The sequence below is a fragment of the Penaeus monodon genome, unplaced genomic scaffold (assembly GCF_015228065.2).
Source record: "Penaeus monodon isolate SGIC_2016 unplaced genomic scaffold, NSTDA_Pmon_1 PmonScaffold_7237, whole genome shotgun sequence".
Taxonomy (NCBI): Eukaryota; Metazoa; Arthropoda; class Malacostraca; order Decapoda; family Penaeidae; genus Penaeus; species Penaeus monodon.
This window is the reverse complement of record NW_023662369.1, coordinates 10,001-16,245: the sequence shown is the minus strand read 5'-3', so window position 1 is coordinate 16,245 and position 6,245 is coordinate 10,001. Positions and strand designations below refer to the sequence as shown.

Below are 6,245 nucleotides of genomic sequence, written 5' to 3'. Positions count from 1 at the left end.
AAAACCTTTTCCTTTTTTCCATACCTCGTTTTGTAATTGCCTGTGTTTAAGATTTTTTTCATACTTTACTTATAAAAGAATCTTTTCAATCGTTAATATGTGTGCCGTCTTTTTTGAAAAGATTTTTTTTTTTCAGAAAATGTGAAAATATGTGACAGCAATTCATGTTATTATTTTTTTTGTATCAGATGTTAATCTTTGTATTATTTATATAATAGTTTTTTATTTAATTTTTGTCAGCAAGCTGAATCACCCCCCCCCCCAATCCCTTGCTCTTTGTTCCCGTGGGGGAGGGCTTAGGAAAGCGGAGACTGAGGCCCAAGGTAAGGGATTACTCCTACCTTGGTCCTCAGCCTCAACTAATTTTGCGAGTCCAATTTTTCTCCTTATTTCCTTTTCCTTCTCTTCTTCATCCCCTTCTTCCATCCGCTTACCCTAGTCATTAACTCATTTTTACCCTTTTCGCCATAGCGAAATGCTATACACCGCTAATAACCTAAGGTGTTGACGCGGCGGAAATTTTTCAATGAATAATAAAAGGTGAATCAAATATAATAAAAAAATGTCATGGGATATATATATATATATATATATATATATATATATATATATATATATATATATATATATATATATTTTTTTTTTTTTTTTTTTTTTTTTTTTAACATTAATAAGAAAAGTATATAAAACTGATTACCTTATTCACAAACAAAACCAGATCAGCCATGAAAATGAACATTTTCATTTTAATGCTGAAGTAAAATATAAATCCATTTTCCCCAAACTAGTATTATTTTACTATTCTTCTTCTTATTATTATCATCATCATCATCATCATCATCATCATCATCATCATCATCATCATCATCATCATTCTATCATCTTTCCCATCATATTATCATTATTATCATTTTACTTAAACGGTTGTGTAATACCAGACAAGGACTCCATTTACAGAAACACACACGGTTGAATACAATACAATATTAAGAATAATGATATGTCAATAATGCAATAAATGTTCATAATCCCTGTCGCCATCAACACCTTCCTTTTTCCTTTTTATATCCGTTCATCTTCCTCCCTATCATGCACTCATTCACGTGCTTTCACTTATTATTGTTTCCACTTTAATTCCAGTTTACTTGTATCCCACCAAAATGATTTTAATTTGATTATTTTTCTTTCGTTCTTCTGTTTCTTTTTCATGAATGTCTCTGGTTCCTATATCTTACTAATACATTTGATTTATTTGTCAGTGATTCCGGCTTACCTTGACGATCATGTCATCATTGTTAAAATTATATATATCATAATAATTGTTAATTTGATTATAAAATTGTATTATAATAAATGTTAAAATTATTATATATTATATAACTATGGTCATACTGCATTTTTTATACAATGAAAGTATAGTATCAAGTGTTATTATTATTGTATTTTTTCTCAAAGGTTCTGGAAGATATCTGATTTTTTAGCGACCAGTTGCTAGTATTTTTTTACTCTTGATTTCACAAGTGATTCCAGAAGCAAATAAAAGACTCCCCACTGTACACTTCTCGAAGGCCTTCTTGTTATCTTACAACACTTATATTCCACCATCGCTACGAATAAACGCAGCAACAACCAAACGCCTGTGTATTTTAATGTGTTTATTTCAATTTATTACAGTTGCAGCACACTGTATCTCAAACTGCAATCAAGGCAATTATCACACATACTGGAAAGTACCATATACTAGACAATAAGACAGTATTTTTTTTTTTATTTTTGCTTATGTTTAGGTGAATTAAATTACATATACCTTCTTTAACCTTATTTACATTTTCTGTGGACGATATATGAGAAGAAACTAGTTTCAAGGAGTATATATTCAACTATTTTCCGGTTTTTTCGTACATTTAACCCCTGAACACTAATAACAATAAAAGAACATTTCCGATAATCAAGAAATGGGATAAACAAGCGAGATAATTGTACGATTTTTGGGATCCATGGCGACTTTGTACTTGTGGAGCCATCTATATGTAAACACACTAATTTAAAATCACAGGAGCATAGCTATACGCCATACCATCCCAGCGCAGAGGGTTAAAGCTGGATCCACACCCTGCGAGAATAGCATTAAAAAAACATAATCTTTACACAGCTTATTGTTAGAATAAAAGAAAAAAAAATATTCAGCGCATTTAAAGCTGCAAAAGGTCACATGTCAGCTCACACGAACATTCACATTCTTTTAAGTGTAAATTAAATGTTTTTCGTATTACAGAAGAAGTTTATTATTTATCACGGGTTTCTTCTTTCGGTTAAAGTCTATCTGTTGCGAAAAAACCCTTACCATCGCACTAAGCAGCGCATCCGCTTTTTCACACATTTAAGCCCCGGCTGTTGAGATCAGGCGTGGGCGGGGTGAACGGCCTGCCTTGACTTCCTTGCCCTTGCTCCTTGACCCGCGACGGATGACGGGGGAAGTCGCGAGGGCATTTCCCGCGCCGTCCCCCGTGAGCGGGTCTGACCCCGAGGGAGGCACAATCCGGGTGCAGCCTTCCCCTGGGGCGCGGGCGGGACGCCAGGGACGGCCAGACGCCGCGCTCGCTGGGGGCCACGGCGCTGGACCACGACCCACGGCACGGGGAAGGACGCAGCCGCCTGCTGCTCCAGGAGGCCGACCATCTCCCTCGGGCTGATGGCAGGGGTCGGAGGCGGCGCGGAGGATGAAGAACCGAGGAGGAGGCAGTGGGAGTATCCTTCGCCAGGCGTCCTGAGCGGAGGCGAAGGGGGAGGGGTCAGGATCTCCCGCTGATGGCGAAGGAGGGGTCGGCGAGCCGAGAGGGCCTGGCAGCACATCCTCGTAGCCCTGGGGGCGATGGAGTCCTTCTGGGGGAATGCTTTTGCTCGAGTGCTTAGGAGTCCTTCCGCGCCGCAGGCGAGCCTCCAGGGGGACAATAGCCTCTCCTTAGGGACCTCCGTCGGCCATTTCCTTCCGAAACACTCTGGTCTCGGAGCGTCGCAACCCCCGTCCGTGGGCGTAGTCGTTCTCCGCGCTTTGTGCGCCTAACGCTGGCGTCGGCCGATTTTCCCTTTTTTGGGCTGCGGTGGCTTCGCCGCTGCCGCTTTCGAGGGCGCCTCTGCGCACGCGCCCACCACGACTTCCTCCTGGTGACGGGATGGGGCGCTCCTACGGTGTGCCTTGTGGGGGCGGCGCCTCTTCGCTCTCCTGCGCGGGCGAGTTTCTTGCGGCGGCGACGGGGGGGCGCGGGTGGGGCGGGCGATGGGGCGCTCCCGGAAGTATTCGAGCAGGGGATCCGGCCCAGGGGGGGGCGGAGGGCGCTGGGGCAACGGAAGGCCGGGGTGGTGTCCCCTAAGGTCAGCCAGGAGGGCGCTCACCCTCAGCTCCACCCCCGCGATCGTGCACCCACGAAGCGCGACCTCAGCGAACCCTCACGCTGGGGGCGCCGACGATACCCCAGTAGAGAACGGCCAGCCAGTCAGCGTGCAACACGTGAGGCTATATTAAACCCCATTTATTCTGGAAGAAAAAAGGGAATAAGAAGCCACCAAAACCTCTTGAGAATTCCAAACACCAGTGTTTAAGGAATAACTAGCGAACCCAAATACAAACAAACCCAGGAGCGAAACGTACAGTTCCATCACCATCGACGAGCGTCAACGACATCACATACATTAGCCACCGCCAGCCGCTACTCCCCGGGTTTCCCATGATTTCCGGACAGAAAAAGAAACAATAAGGGGAGGGGAGGGGGGGGGAATCAGTTATAAGGGAGACTTTCCGTCAAGTTTTTTTCTCTAATTTAAGGAAATGGGGGGAAAATAACGAGTAAATGAAAAAAATAAAGTAAAGAGCAAAATTTCCATTTTTTTTATTACATGGCTGGTTCTTTTGCCAAACAAAAAATTTTAACGTTTAGTTTATTTATTTATTTAAACAATCTCTTTTAATGTTTTTGATAACTTAATCACTAATAAGGGAAACAGTAAAAAACCTCTTAGCATCGAAATTACAATTTTTTTATCTTTATTTTATCCCAAACATATCACCTTTACGTTATCATCATCAAAACCATTATTTCCTTTTCCTCAGACAGGGGCTATCCCCCCCCCCCCCCCCTTTCCCCACCACCCCTTCCCCCCCAACGTCCCCTTCCCCCTTTCCCCCCCCCCCTCCCCCCTTTCCAAAAAGGGAAAAGCATCGATCAAAACGTTTCAAAACCTCCCTCGGGCCCTTCCCTTTCAGAACGCTGCGGCCTCGTGTCTTTTTTCTATTTCCCCCCGGGTTTTGGGGTTCTGATGTCATCGAAAGGGGTTTGTCAATAGGCCCCTGCCTTTTCTTTTTTCATTTATTTTATACAGTTTTTCGGAGTGGTATTCTCACAACAAACCACAACCCACACACACACACACCACACACACACACGCCGCAACGCACACAAGCACACACACACACAATATATATATATATTAATATATATATAATTAATATAATAATAACACACACACACACACACACACACCATAATATAATATATATATATATATTATAATATATTATATTAAATATAATAAAAAAAAATATATAATATATATTATATAATATATATATTTATTAATATATAATGCACATTAAATATATATTATATATATATATAATATAATTATTATATATATATATATATAATATACAAAAACACAAACACAGTAACGGTAACAGAGAGAAAAGAGAAACACCAAGAGAAATGAAAAAACCGTAACTTTCGAACCTTAGAGTTCCTCTTAGACGAATAAAATCGAAATGGATAAAAGGGAGTAATTTGGAAGTAAATAGTGATAGAGACGGAGAACAAGAGCTGAATCGGGTCCGGAGGGTCAAGGTCAAAAGAGTCTGGGGAAGGTTTTGTAACTAACGAGGAGGAAAGTTTTACCCCAGGCCCCTTTGACCAGCTCAAGTTGAAATTAGGCATTTCAAATTTAAAGAGATTCTAACATTTTTTTTTCGTAAAAATTGGTGTTTTCTAAATTTAATTTAGCGCTTTTCCAGTAAGCCGGTGCCCTTTACCCCGTAAAGAACGAAAAACGCTTTTGTTTCCCTTAGCAAATCAAAAACACGCTGATTTTCATTAATTTTTTTCCAAAAGCTTACCGGTTCACCTATGAAAATTTGGGGCAATCTTTAAAAGGTATAGGAAAATCCCGGGGAGAAGTCTAAAGAGCCCCGCTACCCGCATTGGTTTTTAATAGTTTTACGCAACGTATTGGGAAGAAAAGACAAGCAATGCCAGCCCCTTTAAAACATGTGCCTTTTTTACGAGGAGGGTTTAGGGAAAAACAATTAATAATTAGGCACATCTGTTGAAATTTACGGGAAGAGTATAAAATTTCCATCTCGCGATGAGTGTCCCTGATTTAAAAAAGAAACGGGGATATCCAATTTCGAAAAAGTTTTAAAAATGAGCAAGCTCCCGATCAAAAATCATTGCACAAATTCTATATGCCCTAAGAAAAAAGGGAGGGACTACTGACTTTTTTAACATAATTTAATATTCGAGAAAAAATGAAGATAATAACTGTGAGTGGGTTTACGGAAACCCAAAATTTTAAAAAAGCCATTTACATGAAAAAACAGTATGTCGAGAAATGGTAATTTCCCCGAATTTCCCATTACTTTTAAAATTTATGTCGCCGAGGTTGTTTAGTTTTCTGAGAAAAACATCGAAATCTGCGGTTTGCTTTCACATAGAAAAAACATAATCAAAATACGAACCAAACCGTGTCGGGGGGAGAATCGACGGGAGGAGTTCAGATTCAAACATTCCCTATATAAATTCGCAAGAACCGGGTAAGCTACTTCCATCGGATACCATTTATTTTTTTATAAAAATTTGCCGTTTAAAATAAAGACATTTTCGTGACGCAAAACGAAGAGATCAATAAAGCAATTGACCCGGGAAAAGGGGTCCTATCCCCAATGAATAAGTTTTCTTTTAAGAAATTTAACACATCTTTAAGCGGAACTTAGTGAACAAAGAATTACATCATAGTCACTAATTTTTTACCGTGCGTCGGAAATTTTTAAACCTTTTCCATGAAATCCATGAAAGTTTTTATGACTATCAGAAAAAAAACCCCCTAAAAGGGGATAAAAAAGTCGTGCCTGAGTCTAAAGGGGGGTAACCGAGTTGCAAGACGAAAAATAGGCCTTAGAGGGGCCCTTTTGGGGTTTA

At 40.3% G+C, this 6,245-nt stretch overlaps 1 pseudogene; it reads right to left on the bottom strand.

The window, feature by feature from the left end:
• Positions 1-2,372: 2,372 nt before the first annotated feature.
• On the bottom strand, positions 2,373-3,727 carry LOC119571633 (annotated as a pseudogene).
• Between the last annotated feature and the right edge of the window lie 2,518 nt (positions 3,728-6,245).